At 45.5% G+C, this 18675-nt stretch overlaps 1 protein-coding gene across 6 annotated transcripts in view; it reads right to left on the bottom strand.

Moving 5' to 3' along the window:
• Positions 1 to 18675, bottom strand: part of Mink1 (misshapen like kinase 1) — a 53410-nt gene that overhangs the window by 27742 nt on the left and 6993 nt on the right. The gene's annotated exons all lie outside the window — the stretch shown is intronic.

Below are 18675 nucleotides of genomic sequence, written 5' to 3' on the forward strand. Positions count from 1 at the left end.
CGGCAACTGATTTAATCCCCAGACAAACCCACAAGGTAGACAGTTGTACTCTCACAGACTAGGAATTTGGACTGTGAAGGTGTAGGGATGTGACAGCCAGCCCTAACCCGATGGCACTGTGTCAGTGCCTGCCCAGAAACAAACTGCTCTAACTCAGTCAGGAGTGACTCCTGTGGGAGAGCTCAGACCTGTGCAGTAATTTAACCATAACTCCCCTGTGATGGCTAAAGGAGGAAGTAATCTTTTTACTCCTATACAACGGCAAAGAGAAACAATAACTGAGGGGGAGTAAAACATTTTCTTGCCCAGAAGTGGATTCCACAGATGACTGTAACGTACACCTTTGATAGCCACCTTATAAACCCTTCCTTTAGCCCCCTTTAGCACAGCATGCTGTTTGGCTCTAAGGTTGCTATCCTGCTAGCAGTAAGAATAAATTCATTTAATCTACATTCAAATTGAAACTGTCTTTGGTATTTCCCAGTGGACTCAAAAATCTCAAGGAAGGTGTTGTGTAACAGTTTCCCCCCAAGATTGAAACATTTCATCCAGCAGGAAGCTCCTTAAATAGGAAGGTAAACAACTCAAATAGTTTCAGGAAATTCTGGAAACTGACCAGACCCACTAGACCCCTCCCTGTCAGAATAAGCAATTAAAGCTCAGAGTCCCCCCAAAGATAACTCAGCCAAGCTGCAAAGATGACCCAGGCCAGACCAGCTGCCTGGAAGAAGCAGGAGCCAGTCTGAACAAGATCAACTGAGATGGTACTTGGAATGGACATGCTCCCAATTTGTTGAGCTGCCTGCAGGCTGTGCTGTGTGCTCCAGGTTCCCAGCTTTTGTGAGCTTTGGCAATGCAGCTGTCTTTAAAGTCATTTCTGCCCCTATAAGAAATCCCTCACCCACAGTCCCATAAGTAACCCCCCAAAAACTCACTGGTTTACCAAGTTGGGCTTTGGTGGTATCTGTACTTTGGTCTGTTGTGGGCTCCCAATTTGGGGTGAGTAACTTGTGTTGTATCTCCCCTGGAAAAGTTGTCACCCAACATAAGGTGTGTAACTTGCTCAAGGTTGGCAGCAGATTTAAGATTTGAAGGCACATGGCTGCTTCCAGAATCAACCATCCCTTTATTTGATCTAAGTAAATTCACACAATCAAATAAGCGGGGCCACACACTGCTATTCTACCTTCCACCCTCCCCAGTAGGACAGAGCCACTTAAGGACAGGACGAAGACAGCACTTGGGTAAGTACATACAGAAATGAGGGCTGGGCAGACCTGTGCCCGTGCAGTACAGTGATACCTTCCCTTCAGCTCTGAATCTGTGGCATATGCAAACTACTTTGTTGTACTATAAGCACATGCAGTCAGGCTCTGGCTGCTTCCTTCCTCTTACTAGAGCTTCCATGACTAAGCATTTTCAGCCTCTCGTTCTTTACATGTTAAAATTTCCACATATGGCCAGGTATGGTGGTACACACCTTTAATCCTAGCACAAGGCAGGCAGAGGCATGTGAACCTCTGAGTTCAAGGCCAACCTAGTCTGCACAGTGAGCCACTACCCAAAAAAGGGGAAGGACAACAAACCTTTACATTTGAGTTGGGTATGGTAGCATACTCCTGCAATTTCAGTATTTGAGAGACAGAGACAGGAAGACTCCAAGCCCATTACTGGCTACATAATGAATTCAAGGTCAGCCTGGGCTACATGAGACTTTGTCAAACAAACAAATCAATTTTTTTTTTTTTTTTTTTTTTTGGCTTATGGGGAGACTGTAAAATGTTGCCTAAAAGTGTTGGATTCAATTATTACAACTGATAGCCTAAAAGGTGTGAGGCCCCCGGTGTTCCATTCTTAAGACCATGTACTCTACAAACCCCAAGCAGAACAAGGTAGAGATCGGCTTGGTTAGGGAAAACTTGGTAGAAAAAGATGAAAATAAAGGCTGAAGGGTGCACTGGCAAGATGGATCAGAGGACCAGGGTTCAATTCCAGTACTAACAAACACACAAAACTCAAATTCCAGGTGGTCCAGTGCTCCCTTTTAACATCCATTTGAACTAGGCATATGTGGTGGTACACTTACATACATGTAGGGAATGTATTCATACACATAAAAAAAAAATCAGAACCACCAAGGACTCCACAGTTGTCTTCTGATCTCCACATGGGCATGGTCTGAATGAGCCCACAGACAGATCATACACATACAATAGTAACAATAAAAACATTTAAAGTGAGGGATTGAGGCTGAGTGGACACAGAAGAGAAGACACTGTCTTAAGTGCACAAGGGGACAGGAGGATTGCTGTCTGCCTACAAACCAGGACTTCCTAAGGACACAGCCTCATGCTTCAGATTCTCCCTAGCCCAGGCAGGAAAGGGACTGAATGACAATTGGCACCATGCCTTCATCTTCCCAAAGAAATCATTTGCAGGTCTGCTACAGCAGACCGAGAGAGAAGCAGACAGTGCTGGCCAGTTTTAAGTCCATTTGACATAGACTAGAGTAATTGGAGAGGACATAACATCAATAAGAAAATAACCCCACAAGACTGGGCTATAGGCAAGCCTGTAGGGTATTTACTTAGTGTTTAATGTGGGAGGGTCCAGCCCATTGTGGGTGGGGCCATCCCTGGGCTGAGCAAGCAGGTTGAGCAAGCCATGTGAAGAAAGCCAGGAAGTAGCACTTCTCCAAGTTCTCTGCATCAGCTTCTGCCTCCAGGATCCTGCCCTGCCTGAGTTCCTGTCCTGACTTCCTTCAGTAATGGACTATGGTGTGGAAGTGTAAGCCAAATAAACCCTTCCCTCCCCAACTAGATTTTGGTCATGGGCACAGCAATAGTAACCCTAATTAGAAAACAGAAAAACTGGCCTTGCGCTCTACTCTTCCTGCCCTCTTTTGCTGATCCTCCTCCCAGAGTTCCCATGGGGACCATGAACAGTGGACAACAGCAAGCTCAGCTTTGACTCTGATTGGTGGAGCCCTTTATCCACTGACATGACCAAAGGAGTCATTTCTATGTGGTAGGCAGCCTGAAACTAGTTTAGAAACAAAGGTTTTGCTACTTCCTAAGAGAAAATGACAAGGCTTTGTGTATTGTCAGGACTATCCTGAGGCAGGGATTGGGGTACAAAGGAGAAACTAATAACCTCAGCTGTGGAAGCACAAGCCCAGGCTGGAGGGCAGGGAAAGAGGGGAAAAAGCCCAACCCACTCCATTCTCTCACAGTCTAGAAACTTAGGGGGCAGCCTTGAGTCAGGGTGAAGTCACAGATAAAAGGCAATGGTAATAGAATGGGTAAAAGCTAGCAGACAAGGCTTGGAGTAATATTTCTTAGAAGTGGCTCAACGCTGGGGATTAGAATTCTGGCCCCCATCCTCATTCCAGTAACAACACCACCTTCTAATAGCAGGCCCTTCTTACTGCACTTCAGACTTCCCATCTCCAAATGGGCAAAGTAATTCCTGGTGGGCTGGCTTTTCCTGTAGGTAAGTCTCCTGGAGGTAATGACCAAGCTGGCATAGTGGAACACACCCTTAATCCCAACACTTGGGGGGCAAAAGGGGATCTCCGTGAGTTGTGGTTGGCCTGATACACATAGTGAGTTCCAGGACAGCCAGGGCTATGTAGAACCCTGTTTCAAAACAAAAACAAAAACAAAAACAAGAAAACAAATGCAGACCATCATCAATAGCCAGCATCAAGGAGTGCCTTCTTAAAGTCTGGCTCTAGCTTAATAATCAGGCTCTAAAACAGAGGGGAAAGAAATTCTGAGGGCTAGTTACATGTGACAAATTGTAAAGGGTAAGATTGCTTATGAAGCAACTGCAGGAAAGGATAGGAAGCTGGACCCGTGCCTTTTTGCTGATCAACGAGTCTTATAATTATAGAAATTCAGATCTGTAAGGGTCCATTACTGATTCCAGAGAAGCTGCTAGAATGGAAGGAAGACCTGGAACCATAAAATCTGGAGGAAGTCCTTTGGAAAGAAACAGTAAAAACAACCAAAAAAAAAAAAAGGCTAAGTAGAAACAAGAGAGGACTGGTCTCACCTGTGCTACAAGCCCAGCAGTGATTATCTGCTTAGCTATGCTCAGCAGGCCATACCACAGCAGCCAGTGCTTTTCTAAACTGCATGCAAGTGCCTCACTATGCCCTGCCCACGGGAACTGTGCCAGGAGGCGATGCTGCCACAGGGTGTGGGAGGACTGGACAAGCCATGGCCAGCAGGCTGTGAAGCTAGAGGGAGGGAACCTCCTCCCCGCTTTCCTGCAATCCCACCTCATTCATCCATCACAGCAGACTTCCCCTGGGACCAACAGCATAGGAAAGACTTGGGAGGAATGTGATACAGAAGGGACCAGGGGAGCAAAGAACCAGGGGTCACACAGGAAGAGAATGGGAACCTGAGCTCTAAAGATGAACAAGAGGTGGCACAAAAGTCCCAAGACAGGTAACTGACCCTGGCAGTCTCTACGAGTCTGGTACCATTGCAGAGGCTAGAGCAGGCAGGCTCCTGCCTCCCTGCCTGAATGAGAACAATGGGGCTGTTTCCCTCAGCTCTTCCTGTAATCCAGAAGGCCCACACAAGGGCAGGGGTGGGGTGGTGGTGATGGTAAAGGCAGTGGCAGAACCAATGGACAGTTTGGGAGAGGACTTCTGATCTCCCATAAACTCCCCAGCTCCTTCAAAGCCACCCCAAGCATTAACATGAATACTTAAACAGTAAACACAGTGCAAATCTAACTTTGAAACCCATCTCTCAGTGCCACTTTCAACCAGATTACCAATTTACCACCAGGGGAGCATCAAACAGGGTTTCCCAATGGATCAAGACCCACCAGGACACAGGCCTTTCCCAGTCCAGGCAGAAATTTGGAGGGAGAGGCAAGTGTGTTGGTAAATGCAGGGAAAGTCTTCGAGACCCTTCATTTAAATATGAGTAATTAAGGATGTGTGCAAGGGGGAAAATAATAGTAATGTGAGAAAGACAGCAAGAGTATGTGTAAGAGAAACTGTGGCTGGGGGCTAGGAGACACACCAGTCTCATGAGATCACCCCTATCTTCATGCCTAAGCACAGACATACAAACATAGCTCCAAGGACCCAAAGGGAACATAGGGTCAGATTCCTGTATCCTCAACAGGAGACTTGTGGGATCCGAGTAGGTCTGTCTCCATTTACCAACCACAGAAAGCATACAATATGACCCCATTGCCACCCCAGATAGCTAACTGTGGAAAGTAGGCCAAGGCCAAAGTATGAGACAGGTTACATCCTTGAGGAGTAAAGAGGTAGATGGAGCAGAAGGGCTCCCTAGAGAACCCCTCTTCAATGAGCCTGTATGTGAAGGAAAAGAATGTGCAAAGTTCTGAAGGCTAAAACCCTCATCAAATTCCCATCACTCAGCATGCCCACTTAAGAAACACTAGACTCTTAAAAAGCCTTCCAAAATCCACATTCCCAGATTTCCTCGTTGTCAAAATGGACTCTCAACTCTGCTGGCCTCCCTCTCATAATAGCAAACTTGATCAGCTCTCTGTATTCTGAATGTACACTGTGAAGTGTCAGCCTTCAGTGTATCCATGTTCTGAAATACTTGTTTTTGTTTTACAGTAATTAAGTAAGCTCTAGGAGTAGAGGAGAGGGAAAGAAAGCAAAATGGGTATTTATAAAGGGGAGGATGGTTATAACAACTCATTCCTCCTGGATAGGAATCACTCTCTCTCTCTCTCTCTCTCTCTCTCTCTCTCTCTCTCTCTCTCTCTCTCACACACACACACACACACACACACACACACACACACACACACTCTTGCAGATACATGCAGAGACAGAAACAAGTCAGAACAGGGTACATCCATGAACAAAAATGCCATTCTCATCAGAAACCAGTCAGAGCAGTGGGGCACCCTGCCTGCTGCAAGGAAGCAGGGAGTCTCCCCTACTTCATACTTTGGTTTTGCTGTCCCCATGCCTAGGCTACCCACAGACTTTGCAGACTCAGTAGGGGCCCTAGGCTGGCTGCCTGAGTTAATCTAGATGTCTTCACAGATGGCTCAACACATGCAGAGATCTCCATGAGGAAGGCTTATGGTACAGTGCAGAGCATACATACAGTCAGGCAACAGGAGAGGGAGGAAAAGAGAAGGAACCAAAACTCGAGCAGCCTGATGGGCTCTAAAATGGCCACAGGCAAGGCCACAGATGGTCTGAGCTGAAGAAGTGAAGAAAGGGACAAGGAAAAAATAAATACCATCAGTCAGAAATTTTAAAAATAAACTAAAAAAAAAACAAAAAAACCCCCAAAAGATAAACAGCTTGCATCTGAGGTTCAGCCTGCCTTCAGAGCTTTCTAAGGGAAAAAAAGCTACGGGGGGGGGGGGGGGGGGCCTGCTCCCTAGCCTCAGGTCTGGAGGAAATTGCTGGGGGGGGTATGGATTATTCTAGTCACCCTTGTCTTTGGTCTGGAAATCCCAAATATCTTCCAGGCAGCTGAGGTTGTATCTTGCCTTTATCTCTCCAGCCCTCCTTCCTAACTGATCCCCAGGCTAAGTAAGTAACGACCTTAACTTTTTAAATGGAACAAGCTAAATACACAAAACAAAAAAAACCAGGCAGAAGGTGATGGTACACGCCTTTAATTCCAGCACTAATCCTAACCCTGAGGCAGAGGCAGGTGGATCTCTGAGTTTGTGGTCTGTCTGGTCTACAGAGTGAATTCCAGGACAGCCAGGGCTACCCAGGGAAACCTGTCTCACAATACATAAATAATAAAATGGGACAAGCTCTCCACACACTCAGTGGTCCATCATGAGCAGAGTCGGTTTGTCACTGTATGGCTGCTGGCTTCACCTACTGTCCAGTGCTCTGCAATCGCTGAAGCGATGTCAGTCATTATCTCACTTGGGCCTCAGACCTGCAGAATCCCGGCAGATAAGCAAACCAAGGCTGAGAAGTAAAATGTCTAGGGCTGTGGCTCTTAAGCTTCCTTCCCAACACTTCGACTCTTTAATACAGTTCCTCATGTTATGGTGACCAACAACCATAAAATCATTTTTGTTGCTACTTGATAACTGTATTTTTGCTAGTTGTGAATAATAATATAAATATCTGTGTTTTCTGGCTGTCTTAGGTGACTCCGGTGAAAGGGTCATTTGACAACTCCCCCAAAGGATTCATGACCCATAGGTTGAGAAACGCTGATTAAGTGGTTGAAAACTACTAGGATAAAGCCAGAACTCAAACCCATTTAGTGTTCTGATGGCAACACCACATTGCTCCTACTAACTGTCCATTAGATCTCATTGGTTATCCACAGTTGAAGAGATGGCTGCTTCACATTCAAACTTCCAGTCTTGTATCTGATGGTCACAGTGTGATTTACATGGAGACTTTTTGTTTTATTTTGTTTTGGTTTTGTCTGTTTTTCGAGACAGGGTTTCTCTGTGGCTTTGGAGGCTGTCCTGGGACTGGTTCTGTAGACCAGGCTGGTCTTGAACGCACAGAGATCCGCCTGCCTCTGCCTCCTGAGTGCTGGAAAGCACCAACACCTGGCTTACAAGGAGACTTTCTAACGAGTGAGCGAATCAGCTCAACAGCTAAGTGCACTTGCAGCACAAATAATGATGACCTAAACTTAATATCCAAAAGCACCTGACCTCCAACACCCACATTTAACAAATAAAATAAAATTTAAAATGTTTTAAATTACATGGAGTTTCACCAATGGTGTCCCTTTGTTTCTTGCTCATGTGGGCACTTTACTGGATTTCTCTGAGTGCTTGCACCATAGCCTGTCTTACACATGCTCTCCATTTTCAAGTTAATCATTCCTCTCTGCAGTACCCAGATGGCTCAGGCCATCCCTCTAGATTTCAATTTAAACATGGCTACCTGAAGGAAGTGTCCCGTTTCCAGAGTATCCTGTAGTCACCCTTTCAGGATACCAATTATATATTTATATAATAATTCCCTGCCTGTCTATTCTGATAACCCACGTTATTGAAGGTCAGGGCTGAATTTTCTGTCATACAAACATGGAAATAAAAGAAAATTATTCCTTAAAGCAAGGGTTTCTAACACTAGATTGGGGTTATCATCATCCTTTCAAAATGACCATGAGATAAAAATGATACTTAAGCTCATGAGGGTATCTACTAAAAGTGCATTCTAAGGCTGGGGCTGCTGCTCTGTTGGTGGAGTGTCTGCCTAGCATATATTAAGCCCTGAGCTTGCTCCTAGCACCAAATAAAACCAGGTAGATGTTACACCTGCCTATAATGCCAGCACTTACTAAGTAGTAAGAGGCTTAAGGTCATCCTCAGCTACACAGTGTGAGTCAACCTGGGCTACATGAGACCCTATCTCCAAAAAGAAGGGGAAAAAAATGAGGTTCTCTAAAAGTGACTTGGGGGGAACACATGAATCCCCTATGATTGACATGCTTGGTGAGTAGGTGTTACCAGAAAGCAGTTTTTTTTTTTTGTTTTTTTTTAAACAGGAGAGACCTTTTCTATGGTTGGCAAAACCAAACAGTAACACTAGCTAGAGTAAGGGCCCAAAGACCACAGGAAGCAGGAAGGCAGGAAGAGATGAAGCTCAGGCATTTTGGAGAATAGAGTTCAAGAAGAAGCTGGGTCTGGTGGCATCTGTCTGCCATCCCAGCTACTCAGGAGATGGAGGCAGAAGACCACACACTCAAGGCCTGTCTGGGCAACTCATGACCCTGTCTCAAACAAGAAGTAAAAGGCGGTCTGGGGTGCAGCTCAGTGGGCAAGCACTTGCCAAACACATCATCATGGAGGCAGGTAGGTGAGGCCAGATGAGAAGGGCAAAAGGTGACCACCCCCCACACCCACAGCCTATTTCTAAGTCCTAAAGTGTTCAGAGGATGCCAAAGGAGCAAAAGATGCACTGACAGGTAGCCATTAGTGAAGGGTTTGATGGTACCAAGAACTAAAAGGTCTGGGTACCAGCTCTGATCCTTTTATGTAGTTTAGATAAATTAGTATGCCATTTAACTTTTCACAGTCTCTAACACATTCTCTCATCCACAAGAACTCACAGATGTAAAAACATCTTCAAGTTTATAACATGCTACAACCCTGCATGAGTCACCATGAAGAATCGACCCCCACAGAATAGAGAACTGTGGTAGGAGGTGGTTTTCTAAGATGGTTGATGTTTCTAGTATTTAGAGTGAAAAGGAACAGCTCAGGAGAAAGAAAACATTATGAGCAGAACCAAGTAGAGTCAGGTGAGAGAGGAGATGGTAGGTTCTGTGCCCAATGGGGAGGGGCAGGCCTGGAATCAGGACAGAGGGAGGCAGGAGACACCAGGCCCATTCACTCTGGCAGATACCAAACTAACGGAGGAGGACTACACCAGTAATCAGGGGCTGGGTAATAACAAGGCTTCTCCCTGCTGATTTCCAACTGCAGCACAAACAAACCATTATACCTCATTGCCAGCCTCCTACTGTCGAATCAGGTGTTCACAGAGCCAGGGAAGAGCCCTGTGCCCTGCCTTAGCTTTATGCTGCTCTAATTATACAAGAAGTCTAATAGAATGCCTGAAGAAAGGTAAGAAAAAAAAAAAAAAGAAGAAGAAGTTAAAAAAACCAGGTCTGGTGGCATCTGTCTGCCATCCCAGCTACTCAGGAGATGGAGGCAGAAGACCACACGCTCAAGGCCTGTCTGGGCAACTCATGACCCTGTCTCAAACAAGAAGTAAAAGGCGGTCTGGGGTGCAGCTCAGTGGGCAAGCACTTGCCAAACACATAGGACACCTGGATTTGATCCCTATTATCACCAGAGACAGAAAGGTGAGGCCATGAGAAGGCAGGAGGTGATAGCCTCTCCTTCCCTCAGACAAGAGCCTACGGGGAAGTTCTAAAGTGTTCAGAGGCCATCAAAGAGAACCAAGAATGAGCACAGAGGTGCCAGGCTGAGTCAGGGAAGAAGAGCAGGGGGAGGGCAGGGCAGGGCCAGCAGCAGGGTATGGAAGAAAGACTGTCTGAATCCACAGGGCAGAGACCAGATATTCCTGGAACCAACCCAGAAGAAATGACAGCGAAGGGACTTAGGTAAGGAGCGTCCTGACACCCAGCACAGTCATCCAGGCCTGGCTCTCCTCCTGTGTCTAAGAAACTTTTTCTGGCGCCTTTCATAGTCTATGAGCCAGTTCATGCATTCACTCAATAAACATCCATCAGTGGGTAAAGGCACTTGCTGTGAAAGCCTGGTGACATGAATTCATCCCCTGGAAAACATGGAAGGGAGAAGGAGAAAACTGACTCCATAAAGTTCTCCACATGTGTGTCATGGCACACATACTCCTATATACACACACAAAACAAATAATACACATCAAGTGCCTCATGCTAGGGGTGTGCCTCACTTGGAAGAGTGCTTGCCTAACATGCATGAAGTCTAGGATTCCATCCTCATCGTCTCATAAAACTGGAAGGGGTGGTGTACACTTGTAACCTTGGCATTCAGAGGTTGGAGGCAGAAGATCACAGGTTCAAGGTCAGGGTGCTACATAACAAGTTGAAAGCTAGCTTGTTCTTAGGTGGAGGCAAAAGTGGAAAGCTGGCTCAGCAGTTAAGAGCGCTTGCCGCTTTTGCAGAGGATGAGTTCAGTTCCCAGCACACACAGTCCCCATCTGTAACTCTGGCTCCAGGGGTTCCCATGCCTGTTTCTGACTCCTCAGGTACTAGTTAACATGTACTCATGCGATGCACATATATACATGCAGACAAACACTCATACACATAAAATAATTTTGGTTAATTTATTTAAATGAAGTAGCTGGGTTGCAGAGGCAGCAGTCTGGAATGTGGCAGGTAATACACACTAGAAAGAGTCCCTTCCCTCAGGGAGTTTACAGTCTACTTAGCAAAGCATATATTGAAGGAAGATATAGTTACACAGCTGTAAGAAACAAAAGAAAAAGTACTGTTAGAAAGATTAAAGGAAGACTAGCTAAAGACATTTAAGCTAAGGATACTTAAGCTGAAGCCACAGGAACAGTTAAGAGTTAACCAAGCCAAGGCTGGAGGGGAGGACCGAGGACTCCAAGGGAAGAATGTGTTCTCATTACCCAGCCCTGAGTCTGTGCCTTACATAAAGTGCTTGCACGTTTATACATCCCATCTGTACCCCCACCAGACTGTCCCCTTCGGCTGAGTGCTTCCTCTGGGTGTGTCCACAGCTTTACACACACACACACACACACACACACACACACACACACACACACACACACACACACGCACCACATGTGCATGAGGCAGAGCCAAGAGACTGCCCAGGGATTGCTGGGAATCCTGACTCAAGGAGGGCAAATCAAACCGGAGTTTCATGTCTCCCAGGGACATTGGAAGACTTTCAGAACCTATGGCAGAGCTCCTGGGTGAGCAAATGGGAGCCAGGCTTTGGAATCCCAGACCCACACCCTCATTACAACAATTATGAAATCAATTGACTGACTGGTTTTCTCCTTCTTAAACAAACCACTAAGTCAGGAGAGAATGTTAATTGAGCTGTAGATTCCCTCTTCAGTAAAAGAAGGGGTATCTACCAGGCTAAACATTTTCATTTAATACTCTGAACAGCCTTATTTATGGGTTTGTTATCTTCATTTTATAAAGGCTAAAAATTAGGTGTGGAGTGCTGGATGTTGGCCAAAGATCACACTGTGAGTAGCAGGATTTGAATCCAAGCCTGTTGCCAAGGCTGGAGTGAAAAAGGGCTGCACCTACTGCAGCTACCCCCCCCCCCCATCCTCAAAACCCAAGTAAAAATTCTGTCTTCCAAAGTCAATCCTCACTTGGCCTTGACTTTTCCTTCCTCTCGGTACCAACAGATCTGGATCTAGATAGTCTTTCGGGTATCAATATCCTGAAGGTCACCTTTTTACGACATGTGTCTAGCACCGATGCTACATCCCAAGCCTGCACTATAACAGCATGCCCATCTGAGATCTCCCCACACCTCTCCAAGATCATATCATTTTCAACTCCTCCTTTGCCTGGCTTAACACTCAGAGGTGTTTTCCTCCTACAAAGAACACCACAGATCCCCATCTAGCTGATCTGTATGTTTAAATCAGTGATAGTAATAAATTAACAGCCATGTATATCGAACACACCTTTAATCCCAAAACTTGGGAGGCAGAGACAGGTGGATCTCTGTGAATACAAGGCCAGCCTGATCTAAATAGCAAGTTCCAGGTCAGCCAAAGTGATACAGTGCGACTGTTGACAAACAAAAACAAAAGCAAAACAAACAAAAAACAAAACACCCCTCCTTATAATATGAACTCAGAGAAGACAGGAAGGGGTTCTGGGTCTCAAGTCTGCGTCTGCAGTTTTGGACAAGAAACCAAGACACCAGGGCCCCACCCTGAGTGTGGTGACTCACCTCCTGGGCAGGGCCTGGCTATGTGCAGGTGATTCTGATGGAGTCCCTGAAAGCCACTAAGTTCCTACCCCCTCATTTTGCAGAGTGGAAACCAAGTCCAGGAGAGATTCACACTAGAGTTGGAATGGAAGGAGTACCAGGTCTCAGGGCACTACTTTCACTGAAGTCGAACAGGCCCTCATCCTGGCAGGCCTCCAATTGGGAACTTTCTGAACTCAATTTCACTCAATGAGATCATGAAGCCAGGGGAGCTGGGAAATAGCAAAATACTCACTGTTAGCCTGTTGAACATAATACACACCTAGGACCCCAGGATGACCATCGCTCAAGGATACCTTATAATATGCCAGGGACTGGACAATCCAACAAGTTACTAAGCACCTAAGTATCAGAAGTCAGCTCTAGCTTCAGAGCCTTGGCCTTCTTAAACTGTAAGGTGGCCAGTGGGTGCTCTGCTTTAGAAAATAAGCAGGCAAGCCCCTTTTTGCTTTTATTAGGGGTGGAGATGGCAACAGCATGCCAGACTACAGGATAACACCCAAGGAAGACAGGTTCTAAGAGAAGAAATAGAACACCCCTTTATTCATACTTTGAGCAGTAGGGTTGGGTAACCTCTATCCAAGAAAAGCCACCAGCCTCAATTCACACTGAGCTGAGTTCATGCAGCCTGCTCTAAGAGCAGAGAAAAGGGCCTTATGAATCAATCTACAGGCTTTTCCTTACTTTAGATCCAACACTATCTTGAGGAAATGGGGAGGTCTGCAGGGTAGGCTTCTGACTGCTACTCTAGGGGCACAGTCCTAACCTCCTAACCACCTGTACCCTTGAGTCACTACCCCCAAATCGTGACCTGCAGGCCTCTACTGCCTGCACCCCACCTCCAAGGCCACCTTTCCTTCTGGCTCGATTGAGTATTGAGACTTATCTTTCTCTCATGTTTCCTATATCCCAATAAAGGTCAAAGAATTAATTGTTAGAGCCATGGACAAGGGGGAAGTTAGATCAGCAGGGCTCTGTTCTAAGATATATAAGCTATTTCTGGGTCATGCTTTGGGTCTGTCCACTGGTGTGAATACCCATTGGTGTGAACACCTCAGAGGTAAGCAGAGCCTGACTTCACTCTAAACTGTTCCAATAGAACATGCACCCTCCCCCCACAAACGCAGAAAGCTATTAAATTTTTTCACCCTCTAATGGTCTTCTTTCCAACCTTCTCTAACACATTGGTTTCCAACCTATAGGTCACAAACCCTTTGGAGGTTGAATGACCCTTTCACAAGCATTGCCTAAGATCATCAGAAAACACATATTTGTGTTATGACTCATAACTGTAGCATAATTACAGTTATGAAGTAGCAACAAAAATTTTGTATGGGGGTCACCACAACATGTATTGAAGGGTTGCAGTGTTAGGAAGGTTGAGAACAACTGCTCTAACACGTACCCCTCAGAGCACCAGGATGAATGAAGTAAAAAGCTGAAGATAGACACAAGAACAAGGACAGGAAGTCTGCAAGTTGTGTGGAGCACAGAAACCACTTCTCTTCGACTTGCCCACCCGATCCTCTCGTGATGACAAGGTGCCCTTTCTTTTGAAGCCCCCTTCAGAGGCCTGTGAGTGTACATCAGAGGCAGCAGTGAGGGCCGTGTTCAAAGCCAGTTGATGACCCTGAAATAGCTCACTTCATCTGACTAGTCAAGTACTATGTCTATGTCTAGTCCTCTGCTCAATTCTGCACACAAAAAGAGAAGAAGGTAGTGTTCTGAGCTGGAGAAGCAGGATATAGATTAGGTTTGATGGACACAGAGACTCAGCTGGGATACATGAAACCATTCTGGAGAATGGTATTGTAATATACCTAATACCACAAAACCCTACACTTAAAAACATAGCTAAATGTAAGCTGGGCTATGGTGGCAAACATCTTTAAACCCAGCACTTGGCAGAGGCAGGTGGATCTCTGTGAGTTCCAGACTGGCCTGAGCTACAGGAGCTAGTTCCAGGATAGGCTCTAAAGCTACACAGAAACTTTGTCTCAAAAAACCAACTAACCAACCAAACAAACAAATAGCTACATGTAAATCCAATGTTACATATTTTAACCATTTAAAAGTTTTTGTTATTGTTGTTTGTTTTTAGAACCTGGAGAGATGGCGAGTGGTTAAGAATGTTTGCTGCTATGGCAGAGGATCTAGATTCAGTTTCTTTCACCCATATGGAAGCGCACAACCACCTGTAATTCCAGTTCAAAGATTCCAGTGCCTTCTTCAAGCTTCCATGGGCACCAGGCATATATCACATACATACATACACACAGGCAGGCAAACACTCACATATGTAAAATAATGACAAATCTTTTTTTTTTTTTTTTTTTAAAGACACAAACCTGGAGATCTGAACCATGTGCTCCTGCAAGGCAGAAATCCCTTCACACCGACTGTCTCTAATCCATTAAATGAGCCATGTTCTACAAAAGTTACCACGGACTTCACAAATCCTCAGCAAACCTATAAAACCCATTTGTCTGCCACAGGTCACAGAAATTTTACACATTTGCAACTGAAACAAGCAGAAATCAGTGTAAAGTGCTGGCCAGACACTGCCCTCCTGTCCTCCCCTCAGCGCCCACCCCCATACTCCCTGCCTTCAACTACAGGCAATTAACAAAAGCCCTGGTTTTGAGTGAGTTGGTTCTGAGACTTAATCCAGGCCCAGCTGCTCACTGACTGTCCAACTTCAGATCTTGCACAGGTTACTGAACTTCCAAGTAGCTTCTCTCAGCTTCTCTTGTTGAAAATGTGGTTCATCATCCACCTCTCCAAGGGCTACTGTGAGGGAAACTGAGATCACACAAGGACAGAAGCTACTGAACAGTGAGTGCTCCTTGCTCCAGCTCCCAAACCCCGTTCTGAAATGAACACATTAAAATACAAATGACTCGTATCAAAGCGTTCTTTGTTCTGAACTGAAGAAAGGCAGGAAAAAAAGGCTTATGAGAGAGGATTCAAGGGCCAAAAGATCAGACTCTGGTCCACGAGGCCCTGCGCCTCCCATCTTGCCTTGCTGAATATCCCCCAGCAGTGTCCACAGCCTTGTTAAGCTTGAGGGACTTTGCCACTTTCTCTGATCCTCAGCTAAACAAACATCCCAGCCTCTCTCTCAGTACTACACGCACACAACTACTTCTGCTCTTGGGGTACCCTGTTCAATTGTTTTCCTGAAGGCTTTTCTCTGAGCTACCAAGAATGAAAAGTTCTGCTGGTTTCCACCACTTTGTTACAAATGTGCCTCGAGGGAATGGGTGGGGGTGAAGAGAACATGAAAACTGCCCCTAGTTTGGCAGGTAACCTACCCACTTTATCTCCAGAGGTGTACTAATAGACACAGCTCGCAGTCTGAGAGATGTGTGCTATATGCGAAAGCAATTCCTCCCTCCTCCTAGAAAGAGGTGAACAGAAAACAAAAACTTCCTACTGACAGAAGAAACCTAGCTTGTCCTTCCCTGGCCTATCCCTTATCTGTAAGAGATTCACACAAGTTCTGGAAAACAACCAAGAGCGGAAAAACAATTCTTCAACCCAATATCTGCAAGACTGAAGGATGGCAATATCCTTGTCCCCACATCCTAAGTGCCTTTAGTGTCCCCAAGACATAGTTAACAGTTAAAGCTCCTCCTCAACACTTCTAAACACACCCTGGAGAGCAGTGGCACTCAGCTGGGAACCACTGAGCACTAACTCGTACTGTTGTATATCTCATGGGCCCACCCTATTCTAGCCATCCTTTATGGCTTGGGATCTAAACCCCATAGAACAAGAGCCTTGTCTCCAACCAAGTGAATAATTATAGAATCCCTAGCTTGTACTCAGCATCTTTATAGGCAGTGACAGATCAATAGGAAATATGGGCCAGGATCCCCACACACAAGGAAGTGGTAGGAAAAGAGGACTATAAAACATTACTTGATATACAGTAGTATGTAATCAAATTAAGACATATGGCCTATGAGGAGCAGATAAGATAATCAGCTAAGAGTTGGCACTATGACAATTTGTGATGGGGAAATGAGTTGTGATAAATAAAAAAGGTGGTGGAATTTTCTTTACTCAGACCTCCTGACCCTTCAATCTCTCCCTGATGAGAATTGCTGTCCATGGAAAACTCCTTTTAAGTTGTGGTTCCAGGAGCAATTACAGTCCAACTCTTCAAATCCCATGCTCAAACAGTTCCTGGTAGAAAACAGTGTGAGAATTTTCCATGCTTCTTCTGAAGGCCATCTACTATCGGCCCCACAGCAGAGGCAGACGTACCAAAGATGAATCAAAAGCATTCAGCACCACATGGACTCACTGAGCCTTGAATACTGGCTGGGCTTCCCAGGCTACAGGAATGTTCCATTTGCCTGTCAGCTCCAGCCTGCATGGTCTCCTACTGTGGGGACACAAACTTCTGTAGCATGATATCTTAACTACCTTCTCTGTGGAAGGTCTCGTTAGACACCCTCATTTTTCTCGGACAAACAGTCCCTACTTCCTCCACTCATCTCTTGTTCAAGCCTCTCAGACTCCTCCCAGCCCATCCCACCACCTTCCACCAGACATTCAAGCTGCTTCTGGAGTCTGGCTCCTCCAAGAAGCCCAAGACTTGTGGCTTCCCCAACCCCTTTCCTTTTGAGCATTCAAAAACCACTAACACTCCCCCTACACACCCCACTCATCCTTTACTTGCACACAATGTAAATGAGTCGTGTCTATTTATATAGAGAGTCTATCTAATGTTAGACGAAGGATCCCACTTCCCGCAGACTGTAAGAGCTCAGTCCAGGGCCCGGCCTGGTTGTTTTATTCTTGAGACTCACTCACCTCAGCCACCACTAACAATTTAGCTCCCAGAGCACTGGACACTCACCCCCTACAGATCCACATGTGAGTCCACAGACTCAGACTCAGGAGCCCTCCCCCACTAAATACACTTGAGGTTACAGTCTTGTGTCCTTTCCACATACAATACCTTATTTTATAAAACATGCTTTCTCTCCCACAGAAAAGTTCAGAATAAGCAATTTGAACCAAAGCTAAGTCTGGAGTTTTCAACTCCTCAGACTCACGGCTCACAGTTGTTGACCCATGATGCAGTCCTATTTTTTAGCTACCAACTAATTCTACCTATGTGTTGCTTCATTTCTATTTTTTTTTTTTTTTTTTTAAAAACAATGCCAGCTAGGCTTATGCCTCTCAATCAACCAACCAACCACTTATCTTTCCAGCACTGGGGAGCCTTTCTGTAACTACTAAGCCCTTTCATTTCACCAGTCCTTTTTTTCTTTCTTTAGTTTTTTGTTTTTGTTTTTTCCTTCAAGACAAGGTCACAATATGTAGCTCTGGATGTCCTAGCACTCACTATGCAGACCAGGCTAACCTCAAACACAGAGATCCACTTGCTTGTGGCTCCCCAGTGCTGGAATCAAAGTACGCCCAGCCTCACCGGTCCTCTTACTACTTTTGATTTGGAGACCGCTCACTATGTTCCCCAGGCCAGCATTAGGTTTGCTCTGCAGCGAGGCAGGCCTTGCACCTGCAATTCTCCTGACTCCACATGACAAAGCTGCTAGGACTATATGCTGTGGTCATCAAGCATAGCTAAAATCATGTAGTATTTGTATAGAACCTACACATTCTTCTGTAGACTTTAAATCATCTCTAGATTACTTTTAATACCTAATATAAATATCAACATATATAGCAGTTGTTATACCATACTGTTCAGGGAATCGTGACAAGAAAAACCAAACTTGTACAGTCATACTGTAAATCCCAGCACTTGGGAAGCTAAGGTATAAGCACAGAGTTTGATTCAACCGATGCTACACAGTGAATTCCAGTCCACCCTGGGCAACACAGTGAGACCATTATAGTGAGATATTCACCCTGCTCACACCTGTTGCACTGACCACGCCCACTGGGAGAACTAGGTCTGGTGTCTGGGACCCTGGAGCTCTGTCTTGCTTCCTGGTCTGAGACAGACAGCATCCTTGCGACTGGAACCTGCTGGTGGTCACCTGTCTCTGTTGAGTTATTTCTCCCTGAATAAATATCTATTCAGCATGTCTGTTTCCCCAATTCTTATTTTTCCACGTTAGACCAGTGAAGACAAAACAGAGCAACAGCAACCAAACCGATTAGGACTGGGTTCAGCAGGTAAAGCACTAAGTGTGCATGCAAAGAGCCCAAGTTCACACCTCC

Source organism: Phodopus roborovskii, unplaced genomic scaffold (genome assembly GCF_943737965.1).
Source record: "Phodopus roborovskii unplaced genomic scaffold, PHOROB, whole genome shotgun sequence".
Taxonomy (NCBI): Eukaryota; Metazoa; Chordata; class Mammalia; order Rodentia; family Cricetidae; genus Phodopus; species Phodopus roborovskii.